Raw genomic sequence first — 12,500 nt, forward strand, 5'->3', positions numbered from 1 at the left:
GTATCACAATGTATCACCTTTCTTACAGTATCACAATGTATCACCTTTCTCACAGTATCACAATGTATCACCTTTCTCACAGTATCACAATGTATCACCTTTCTTACAGTATCACAATGTATCACCTTTCTTACAGTATCACAATGTATCACCTTTCTCACAGTATCACAATGTATCACCTTTCTCACAGTATCACAATGTATCACCATATATTGAATCATAACCCCCTGTGTGGTGATATGTATCGTATCACCAGATTCTCACCAATACACAACCCTAGTGTTTGTGTGTGTGTGTGTGTGTGTGTGTGTGTGTGTGTGTGTGTGTGTGTGTGTGTTTTTGCTGATATCAATAGAGGAAATCACTTTTTAGCTTTTTTTCATTGATTTTATGTCCTGTTGAACCGAGGTTGAAACTGTCTGCTGTGTGTGTGTTTGTGTGTGTGTGTGCACGCGTGTGTGTGTGTGTGTGTGTGTGTGCATGTTTGTGGCTGCATGGGCACATGAACGGGCTCAGCATCGGCAAACAAAGCCATCACGTTAGATGTAGAATCACTGATTGTAGGCCGTGTTTGAACCCGTGTGTATGTTTGAACGAGACTGGAAGCGACAACATGACATGGCTCTGACCTTCAACACATCCGTGGCGGTGACATTTAGTTTGTTCGGAGGAGGATTGTGGGAGCTGAGTGAGATGACAGCTGAGAAATGAAGATTCACACTGACGTGGCGACATAGTGTGTTGTTTTTTGAGGTGTAGTTTGTTTTTAGGCGTCGGTTTACGTGGTTTTCTCAGCAGTGATGCGGCTTCACCTCGTCTGAGAAACATAAACCTTCCAGGTGTAACGCGTCTCCTCCTGACTGGCCAGCAGCATCATGGAGATGGAGGCTTTAGTACACACGTGAGGGTACACGGGTTGAATGGAGGGTGTAGTGGTTTAGTAATCTGTGCAGGATGCTCTCACACTGCCTCCTGCTTACTTTGTGTGTTGTTGTTGCTGGTGTGTGTTGATCACAGTACACTATGGCTAAAACGTAGTGAATATTCTATATAACTTACATATGAAGTGTGTCTTTCTGTTGTAGTTTATGCTTTCATGCATGTGTGAGTGAGCAAGTGAGTGAGTGAGTCAGCGAGTGAGTGAGTGAATGAGTAAGTGTGTGAGAAACTGAGTGAGAGACAGTGAGTGAGTGAGTGAGTGAGAGAGCAAGTGAGTGTGTGTGAGAAAGTGAGTGAATGAGAGAGTGGGTGAGTGAGTGAGTGAGTGAGTGAGTGAGTGAGTGAGTGAGAGAGTGAGAGAGCGAGTGTGTGTGAGAAAGTGAGTGAGGGAATGAGTGAGAGCGAGTGAGCGAGTGAATGACAGAGCGAGTGAGCGAGTGTGTGAGAAAGTGAGTGAGAGGATGCGTGAGCGAGAGTGAGTGAGTGAGTGAGTGAGTGAGTGAATGACACAGTGAATAAAAGAGTGTGTGAGTGAGAGAGTGAATGAGAGAGCGAGTGAGTGAGTGTGTGAGAAAGTGAGTGAGAGAACGCGTGAGCAAGAGTGACAGTGAGTGAGCGAGTGAGTGAGTGAATGACACAGTGAATAAGAGAGTGTGTGAGTGAGTGAGCGAGTGAGTGAGTGAGTGAGTGAATAAGAGAGCAAGTGAGTGAGACAGCGAGTGGGAGAGCGAGTGAGAGCGAGTGAGTGAGAGAATAAATGAGAGTGAGTGAGCAAGTGAGAGAGTGAGCAAGTGAGAGAGTGAGTGAGAGTGAGAGAGTGAGCAAGTGAGAGAGTGAGAGAGTGAGAGAGTGAGCAAGTGAGAGAGTGAGAGAGTGAGTGAGCAAGTGGGTGAGTGAGATAGAGAGTGAGAGAGCGAGTGTGTGTGTGTATGTGTGTTCATGTGGTGATTTCTGAACCATCAGTGAGGACAGTGTTTCAGAGTGAGGACATCTCTGCTGGTTCTCAGTTGTGTAGGGCTCTGATCTATTGATGGGGTTTAGTTCAGGTTAGGATCAGGATTATGTTAAGGTCAGGTTAAGGGTTCAGGTTAAGATCAGGATTAGGTAAAGGTCAGGGTAAGGGTTCAGGTCAGGATCAGGATTAGGTTAAGGTCAGAGTAAGGGTTCAGGTTAGAATTAGGATTATGTTAAGGTCAGGGTAAGGGTTCAGGTCAGGATCAGGATTAGGTTAAGGTCAGGGTAAGGGTTCAGGTTAGGATCAGGATTAGGGTAAGGGTTCAGGTCTTGTAGTACTGATGGTTCAGGTTACGGTTCAGGTCTAGGAATGAATGTAGTCAGCGAGGGTCCTCACATATAGAACAACAATGTGTGTGTGTGTGTGTGTGTGTGTGTGTGTGTGTGTGTGTGTGTGTGTGTGTGTGTGTGTGTGCGTGTGTGTGTAGGCCACCTCCACCAACATCTACACCTCTTGGGTCACACTCGAAAACCACATCCGTGCGCGGTGCACGTGTGCCTGTGTTGATACATGTGTTTGTGACCCAGTTGCGTCTCCCTCCCTCTGTTGTGCGAGCGCTGATGTGCAGATGCGTCTCTCAGCTCACGACATAAGTCACATTGTGTTACCGTCGGCGCGCCGCAAACAAAGGGCCGTGCGGCGGCGGGGCCACGCGAGGACCGGGGCCGCTCCTGCTCCACCACACGCTTCGTCTTCAGCGCTCACGTCAGCGGGTAAAGTCGGGGGGTCCCAATTTGCGTGGATACCCTAATGTCTGAAATGCCACCGCAGACGCCAGCGGGTCAGAACTGGTCCGGGAAGGCCCCCCCCCCCATACCAGATCCTCAAACCGTCATCAAGTCCGGGTTGTTTTAACAGCCCCGACTGTTTTTCAGCCTAAAATCTGTCTTTATATCTTAAAGGTGATACCAGTCTCCTCCGTGGAGGGGGTGTCTGGGTGGCGCGGCGATCCATTCCGTTGCCTAGCAACACGGGAATCGCTGGTTCGAATCCCTGTGTCACCTCCAGCTTGGTCGGGCCATCCCTACAGACACAATTGTCCGCCTCTGTGGGCGGGAAGCCGGATGTGGGTCTGTGTCCTGGTTGCTGCACTAGCGCCTCCTCTGGTCAGTCGGGGTGCCTGTTCAGGGGGAGGGGGGGGATAGCGTGATCCTCCCACGCGCTACGTCCCCCTGGTGAAACTCCTCACTGTCAGGTGAAAAGAAGCGGCTGGCGACTCCACATGTATGGGAGGAGGCATGTGGTAGTCTGCAGCACCTCCCCGGGTCGGCAGAGGGGGCGGAGCAGCGACCGGGGCGGCTCAGAGAGTGGGGCAATTGGTCGGATACAACTGGGGAGAAAGGGGGGGGGGGTCCATCCATTATCCAAGCCGCTTATCCCAACTGAGGTCACGGGATGCTGGAGCCTATCCCTGCAGTCACTGAGCGGCAGGCGGGGGGACACGCTGGACAGGCCGCCAGGCCACCACAGGGCCGACACACACACACACACACACACACACACACACACACACACACACACACACACACACACACACACACACACACACACATTGACACTAGGGGCAATTTAGTACGGCCGAGTCACCTGGCCTGCCCGTCTTTGGACTGTGGGAGGAAAACCCATGCAGACACGGGGACAACATGCTGACTCCACACAGAGGACGACCCCTGGGGTCGGACGGCCCCCAGGGTTGGACGGCCCTGGGGGCTCGAACCCACGACCTTCCTGTTGTGAGGCGGACCGCACTAACCACTGCGCCCCAGGCGGCACCGGAAAGAACTAATTAGTTAATTAATCAATAAATCCATTAATAAAAGCCACTAAAGCCTCCAAATTGATGCCTTCACGCGCGGAACAAAAGGAGGTGTAGTTTGGTTGAGGACATCTTGCTCCTCTCTTCTTCTCCTCTCTCTGGTTCCAACGTCCGCTCCGTCCCTCCTCTCCTTGTGTCTCCCTGTCCTCTCCTGTCATCGGTCTCCTCCTGGTGCCCAGCAATGTAAGGGACCCATCTGGGATGACTAAAGGGACATTTGGGGGTTCCCCTCCGGCTGCATATGTGCGCACGGGTGCGTACCTGTTGTGCGTGCGTGTGTGTGTGTGTGTGTGTGTGTGTGTGTGTGGTGTGGTTAACAGATATCACCTGATGGACTCCTCTCGAGGGCGCCATCCATCTGCCCAGCCAATGAAATGCGGCCAATTACTCTGCAGGCCTCGCTGGCAGCCAATCAAATAGAAATGGAAAGCTTAAGTTTGGGGGGGCGGGCGGGGGGTGGGGGGGCATTTATAGGGCAGTTTGTTGATGTAAGGGAAAATGGCGTGTACGTGTGTGTGTTAATGGATATGTGTGACACAAGCTCTCTTCCTCTCTCTCTCGCTCTCTCTCTCTCTCTCATCCCTCGTTCTCTCGTCCCTCTCTCTCACTCTCTCTCTCTCATCCCTCTCTCTTCCTCTCTCTCTCTCGCTCTCTCTCTCTCTCGCTCTCTCTCTCATCCCTCTCTCTCTCTCATCCCTCTCTCTCTCTCATCCCCCTCTCTCATCCCTCTCTCTCTCATCCCTCTCTCTCGTCCCTCTCTCTCTCTCTCATCCCTCTCTCTCTCTCATCCCTCTCTCTCATCCCTCTCTCTCTCATCCCTCTCTCTCTCTTCCCTGTCTCTCTCGCTGTCTCTCTCTCGCACTCTCTCTCATCCCTCTCTCTCTCGTCCCCCCTCTTTCCCTCTCTCTCATCCCTCTTTCTTTCTCTCATCCCTCTCTCTCTCTCTCTCTCTCTCTCTCTCTCTCTCTCTCTCTCTCTCTCTCTCTCTCTCTCTCTCATCCCTCTGTCTCTCGTCTCTCGCTCTCGCTCTCTCTTCCTCTTTCTCTCATCCCTCTCTCTCTCTCTCTCGCTCTCTCTCATCCCTCTCTCTCTCATCCCTCTGTCTCTCATCCCTCTCTCTCTCTCATCCCTCTCTCTCTCTCTCTCTCTCTCTCTCTCTCTCTCTCTCTCATCCCCCCCTCTCTCTCATCCCTCTCTCTCGTCCCTCTCTCTCTCTCGTCCCTCTCTCTCATCCCTCTCTCTCTCTCGTCCCTCTCTCTCGTCCCTCTCTCTCGTCCCTCTCTCTCTCTCTCTCATCCCCCCCCTCTCTCTCATCCCTCTCTCTCGTCCCTCTCTCTCTCTCGTCCCTCTCTCTCATCCCTCTCTCTCTCTCGTCCCTCTCTCTCGTCCCTCTCTCTCGTCCCTCTCTCTCATCCCTCTCTCTCTCTCATCCCCCCCTCTCTCTCTCACTCTCTCTCTCTCATCCCTCTCTCTTCCTCTCTCTCATCCCTCTCTCTCTCATCCCTGTCTCTCTCGTCCCTGTCTCTCTCGCTGTCTCTCTCTCGCGCTCTCTCTCATCCCTCTCTCTCTCGTCTCCCTCTTTCCCTCTCTCTCATCCTCTTTCTTTCTCTCATCCCTCTCTCTCTCTCTCTCTAGCTCTCTCTCTCTCTCTCTCTCTCTCTCTCTCTCTCTCTCTCTCTCTCTCTCTCTCTCTCTCTCTCTCTCTCTCTCTCTCTCATCCCTCTGTCTCTCGCCTCTCGCTCTCGCTCTTTCATCCCTCTCTCTTCCTCTCTCTCATCCCTCTCTCTCTCGTCCCTGTCTCTCTCGCTGTCTCTCTCTCGTGCTCTCTCTCATCCCTCTCTCTCTCTCGTCCCTCTCTCTCGTCCCTCTCTCTCGTCCCTCTCTCTCTCTCTCTCTCTCCTGGTTGGTGGTTGTTGTAATATTCATGTGGAGTGTGAGAGGCTGCATGTGGGAAGATTAGAATAGAGTGGAGCAGAGTGCTACAGTCAAAGCTGTGGGGGGTTATCTTTATACAGAACCCCCCCCCCCCAAAACACACACACACACACACACACACACACAAGGAGAGAATGAGAATGGGCCATGGACAAACCGGAAGAAAGGGAACGGAAGAGAACAAAGACCGTAACAAAAGACTCACACACACAGACACACACACACACAGACACACACACACACTATCACACACACACACACACACACACACACACACACACACACACACACACACACAGTCTCACCCTTTTCTCTTAGCTTCGTCAGGGCCACTGTTGTGTAGTTTGACTCCTGTGTTCCAGCCTTCTTTCTGCTCGTGTACTCCCTTTCATTTTCTCCCTCCTTTCTTGCTCTCTCTCTCTCTCTCTCTCTCTCTCTCTCTCTCTCTCTCTCTCTCTCTCTCTCTCTGTGACATCAGTCTCCCCCATCTGCTCATCCATCTTTCATTCATTCATCTATCATACCGCTCCGTCCTGTCATTCGCTACCTTTTGACTCTCTCTCGTCTCTTTCTGAGTTTCTCCCTCTCAGCATCAATCTCTCTTTCTCTGTCTCTCTCTCACTCTCTGTCTCTCTCTCACTCTCTGTCTCTCTCTCACTTTCTCTCTCTACCTCTGTCTCTGTCTCTCTCTACCTCTGTCTCTGTCTCTTTCTATCGCTCTCTCTGTTCTCTCTTTCACTCTCTCACTCACTCTCTCTAACTCGTTATCTTTCTCTATCTCGCTCTCTCACTCACTCTCACTCTCTCCTCTCTCTCCCTTTCTCTCTGTCTCTCTCTGTCTCTCTCTGTCTGTCTCTCCCTATCACCCCCTCCCCCTCTCTGTCTGTCTCTCTCTCCCTCGCTCCCTGTCAGAGACAGAAGGGTGATGAATCATTGAATCATCGACACCGCTGGCTGGGTAAGCGTTGACCGCAGCACACGCTGACTGGTGCAGAAAGTGTCGGGAGTGTAAACCTGCATTGATCCGCCCCCGCCTGCCTCCATGTCAGAGAGCAAGCGGCGAGCGATGTGATGGGGGGGTGGCACCTCCCTTTTTAGTGTGACACCTCCTGCTTGGCATGGAGAGATCTGAGGGAGGGTCAACTTCCTTACCTGCCCCAAAGGCCTCCGGTTGAATCTGAACAAATAGATCAAGAAATTAACATACTTAGTGGATCCGGTTCATCTTGTACGCGAGGTGACTTTTTTTTTTTTGTGGGGTGGCTGACATCTTTGACTGTGCGATGAGACGGGCTTTGTTCTGAGCTAAGCGACTTGTCTCGTTGTCGTCTTGATGTTGGTCCAACTTAACTTATTAGCCAACCCGTACGACATAACCTGCTGAATATCTGACGGAGGGCGGCGCAGGTGAGCGACTATAGAGGACAGTAGCCAATCAGAATCATCATGGCGTCTGAGCAGAGCTGTCACTCAAAGGAACCTCACCTCACCCAGGTTGTCCGTCGGGACGCCCCAATAATAGGGTTTCGGTTGCGCATGTTTGGTTAAAGCGTGGGGCGCTACTCCACAAGCAGTTCTGTGGTTCTCCGCTAACCAGAGATTTTGTGCTTCTCCGTTGTCAAGATGAGCTGATCATCTGCAAAGCCACGATGTCCCCCGGTCCGTAACATCAGTCTATAGATGAATGCACCGAGGACTACTGCTACCTGTAGGAGTAGCAGGGTTTACTGTCGAGCTTTACTCCTCTAGATCCGCCGTGTTCTGCTCTGTTGTCTCCTGACAATGTTAACAGGATTACCGCGACGAGGGTGTGGCGCTTCACCACGCACGGACGGTCATTCATCATGGAGAGGCGATATTTTGCGCTTCACATGCGTTACGGACTAGTCGAGTCTAGGGTTGAGGGTTACTAGTCCTAACCTGGAGTGTGTAGAAAAGATGGAAACGAGGGAAGAAACAGGAAAAGGACTGATTTCCAAGATGAGAGAAATAGCTGGGAGGTGGGCTAGCTTACCGAGGTAGCAGGCTAGCAGTTAGCAGGTCCCTCCGACAAGGACCTCAGCATATGGGTCTCAGCTCCCATAAGCGGGTCTCGGTAGGGTCAGTTCAGTTTAGGTTGATGGTGTTGAGCTGGAAAGGTGTTCAAAATGGCGTATCCTGAGGCGTATTATGCAAACTGCCGCCATTAATTAACTCTAGGGGACGCGCCGCACCTCACAGTGACGTCCTCTTATAAACACTGCTTAACCACGCCTCCAGTCGTTTCTCAATGAAAACCAGTCCAAGTATGTAAGAAAAGGAAGAGGGGAAAAAGGCAAATATAACCACCCGTCACTTCTAACACATGATGCTGGGGTGTACGGAGACCAGTCTAGGATGCCACGAAAGGCCATCTAGGAAAGGTACTACTCCTATACTTAACCCCCTTAACCCCGAACCCCACCACTCAAAGGAAGGAGGTATCCAGTACTGGACAATGGAGCTGGACCTGCAGATAAGTGAGTTTGTGTGAAATACAGAAGTGGTACAAGGTGCTTCCTCATCTACATAGCACCCTTCATGCGTTGAATGCACCCCAAGGCGCTTTACATTAGAAAGAAGCAAATAGAGGTACAGCGATTCAGTCGAGTGATTCAGTTTCGATTTCACAAGCAGCAAATTGCATCATAAAATCCTCCGGTGTGCCCACAAGTCAACAACTTTGGTACTGTAGAAACGTTTAATAGATATACAACTGTAATGTTATTCAGTCAATAACCAGAAACATGCAAATCTTACCCCTGAGATATTAGCTAGTTCAAGGCTCGTGTTTCTGTTCAAAGCATTTAGCCAAACTTTTTTTCTCGACAAGATGAAGAGGACAGTACAAGGCAGATAATAATTTGTTTTAATGAAACGCTAAATCAGAAGCTCTCGTCAATAAAGCCCAGCAGAGGATATAGGACTACCTGCAGAAGCTGCAGAAATACAACCTGCCACAGACAGTGATTGTGAATTTCTACACCTCCAGCATTGAGTCCATCTTAACCTCCCTCATCACCGTCTGGTGTGCTGCTGCCACTGCCAGGGACCATCGTTCGCTGGGTGGAGAAGGTGATTGGCTGCCGCCTCCCATCTCTCCAGGACCTGGAGGCAGGTTGAAGACCAACCGCTCCCACCCTGGACACCACCTTTTTGAGACTCCCATCAGGATCCCCAGTTGTATCCGGCCAATTACCCCACTCTTCCCAGCCGTCCCGGTCTCTGCTCCACCCCCTCTGTCAATCCAGGGATGGCTGCAGACTGCCACATGCCTCCTCCCATACACGTGGAGTCACCAGCCGCTTCTTCTCAACTGACAGTGGGGTTTCACCAGGGGGACGTAGTACGTGGGAGGATCACGTTATCCCCCCCCCCTCCGAACGGGCGTCCCGACCGACCAGAGGAGGCGCTAGTGCAGCGAACAGGACACATACCCACACATCCGGCTTCCCACCCGCAGATGCAGCTAATTGTGTCTGTAGGGACGTCCAACCAAGCCGGAGGTAACAGGAACTGGCGACCCCTGTGTTGGCAGTCAATGGAATAGAACGCTACGCTACCAGGACGCCCCCCCCTCAGGTTTTGGTTTCTGTTAGGATGTAGTTTTTGTCATTTGTGCCGAAGAAGAAGAAATGGGTAATGGAGTCCCTCTCTGACACACCCCGCGGTGCAAAAGCTCCAACCAGCAGAGCTAATGTTGTTTCTGAAAATGCTAGAAACTATTTAAAAAAAACCAACAATAATAATAATAACAGTAATAATCTTAAATAAAAGATTTCGCACCACTCGGTCCTCTCCTCTGAATATTCTTCCCTCTTTCAAGTGACGTTAATGGAATTAACGTGGGCCTGTAGGTTTAGTTAGTGTGTAAATCTGCCCTTTCATCCTCAGCTTTTCTTCCTCCTTCACAGCTCCGTGTCACTCTGCTGTGTCTTCATGTGTATTTATATTGTGTTATCTGTGTTTACCGTGTGTGTGTGTGTGTGTGTGTGTGTGTGTGTGTGTGTGTGTGTTACATAACTGTACATTTCCCTGTTGTACATCAGTCTACTTTAGTAAACAGTGGCTCCATTTATGCGCTTTACTTTCTCACGGTGAACTCTCCGAAAGTAAGGCTGGTGGATGCGGAAGGGGAACGAAGCAAGGTTGCCTTCAACACCTTCATTTGTTCCTCGAATGTAGAGGAAGGGGTTCCGGTGAGGGGTTCCGGTGAGGGGTTCCAGTATGTATCATTACGTCGTCGGTGCAAAACATAACCCCGTTAGACACCATGGTGACATTATTTTCATGAAACAAGCACATCTTTAACAGTATTAAATGATCCCAGAACGTTGAATCAGTTCCTCTGGACACAACGTTTATTGAGAGATACGTTTCATCACTCAAGCCGGAGGTAACACAGGGATTCGAACCGGCGATCCCCGTGTATTCACAGAGGATGGGGAGAATTTTTTGCAATCACAGCATTGTAAGATGGCGACAGATGTACTCTTAGCCCCCCCCACCCTCGGTTCAGAGATGGGCGTTCCTTCTTCTTTAATGTTAATGACTGTTGGTGAGCACATTCAAAGACGAGTTAAAGGAAGGCAGTTCAGGTCTTTTAGCCGTCGTTGACTCTCCGCCGCCCCACGTGGGTTTTGAACGAGGCGGTCGGTTCACAGACGCGCGTGATGGGATTATGGCGTGTGAGCTCCGTGCTAGCTATCAATACGTTTATTAGCCGGCCTCGGAGAAAATTGAGCCAATTAAGCGGTTTGGGGAGAGGGGGGAAAAAAGAAAACCTCAGCAATTATCTTTTTTTTCTTTCGGTAGAATAACATCGTAAAGACGTTTAACTTTACGTTCCACAGGAGGTGATGGAGCCTCACAAAAAAACCCAAAACTAAACTGAGAGGAGCCAGATCTCAGCAGGATCCGGTAGGAATTAAGCACAGGTTGTAAAATGAAGGAATTCAACAATGACCAAGCAAACAAAATAAAAAAAGGATGAATAGAAAAGTGAAGCGAGGTAGAAAGAGAGGAAAGGTAAACTGTGCGGAAATGAGGATATGAATTAAGGAGGTGTATGAAGGAAGGAAGATGGAGATGAGGGGGTGATTTGATGATGATGATGATGATGATGATGATGGCTGTTTTAGGGTGATAAGGTGTGAATCAGACCGGTTGTTATTCTGGAGGTTTTGGTCATTCCAGCGTGAAATGAGGAGGTGGTGTGATGCTGAACACCACCTGAGTGTTCACAGGTTGAGATAATGGCTCATCTCATCGGAAGGTGATAATAGGAATGATGCTGAAGGACCAGTCTAAAGGTCGGGTATTGACTCGGTCTCGAGTCCATATTGTGAAGGTCTCAGTCTCGGTCTAATGAATTGCCCAGACTAATGACTAGTCTAGTATCAGACTAAAGTGGAATCTGATGTGATTTCTTTCTTTAGTTTCTTTATGTCACTGACACATTGGAAAATTGGATTCTGACATTTTCCTTGACTATGATGGTAAGACTACCACAGTTCCAGTCGTGGTGTTTAATTGAACTTGCCCTGTTCTGAAAATAAGTTTTGTCCTCATTGGTCTTGAATACTAAGTGTCCCTAGGTGTGAATGTGGCGGCCTGTCCAGGGTGTCTCCCCTCCTGCCGCCCAATGACTGCTGGGATGGGCTCCAGCATCCCTGAGACCCTGAGAGCAGGATAAGCAGTTTGGATAATGGATGGATGGATGGTCTTGAATTAGACTTGCCACCTTAAAGTCTCAGCCTTCACTCAGACTCGATAGGCTTTGGTTTTGGACTTGACTTGGACTATCTTCACTGCGGACTTGTTCAGGACTTGGAAGGTCTTGACTACAAGGCTGATAGAGTCTGTAAACTGAACATCAGCATCAGCAGCGGGATGAGTATGACCGTCCTCCCTCTGGGTCCCTCTGGGGCCTCGGGTGGGTGTAGAGGCCGATCCTGGAGCTGCATAATGGGAGGACGCCTGCATGTGGCAGCTTTTTATGTGGAGAGGCTGATGTGCCTGCAGCCACCACACGGTCCTTGGCAGGGGGGTGGCCAGAGTCCAATGGCATGGGGAACCAAGATGATTGGGGACCACCCTCTGTTGCAGCCTTCATCCACCTTCGCCTGGAACCTCCTCCTTGACCTGTCCACGTTGGGTGACCCTACCAGGAGCCAAGCTCCCAACGGCATAGCTCTTGGGATCATTAGTACATGCAAGCTTCTCCACCACGACCAGGTGGCGATCCAGGAGAAGATAAACTGGGCAACAACCCATGTGACTAGCTGTATTTCAGTGTGTGGTGCTGCCCATGACAAAGTCAGACAGCCAGTCAGCAAAATAACAGTTTGTGATTTGTAAAGTTGTATTTTGTTCTTGTTGTATCATCGTTATAGTTTTATTAAAGTTGTCTTGCCTCCGCTGACAACAGGCCCTCTTGTCTGTAGATGAGAGGTCATCTCCCAGAGGAGAGCGACAGAATATTGGCCTTATTAGAGGAGAAGGGGAGTGGGTGGGAGAGGGCAAGGAGGATAGAGGGAAAACGGAAAAGACAGAGCCTCCAGATAAAGAGAATGAAGAGACAGACAGAGAGAGATACAGAGAGAGAGAGAGAGAGAGAGAGATACAGAGAGAGAGGGAGATACAGAGAGAGAGAGAGATACAGAGAGAGAGAGATACAGAGAGAGAGAGATACAGAGAGAGAGATACAGACGGAGAGAGATATAGAGAGAGAGATACAGAGAGAGATACAGAGAGAGAGATACAGAGAGAGATACA

At 50.1% G+C, this 12,500-nt stretch overlaps 1 protein-coding gene across 1 annotated transcript in view; it reads left to right on the forward strand.

Moving 5' to 3' along the window:
- grin2aa (glutamate receptor, ionotropic, N-methyl D-aspartate 2A, a) overlaps positions 1–12,500 on the forward strand; it is a 262,500-nt gene that overhangs the window by 118,010 nt on the left and 131,990 nt on the right.

Source organism: Lampris incognitus, chromosome 10, assembly GCF_029633865.1.
Source record: "Lampris incognitus isolate fLamInc1 chromosome 10, fLamInc1.hap2, whole genome shotgun sequence".
NCBI classification, from domain to species: domain Eukaryota; kingdom Metazoa; phylum Chordata; class Actinopteri; order Lampriformes; family Lampridae; genus Lampris; species Lampris incognitus.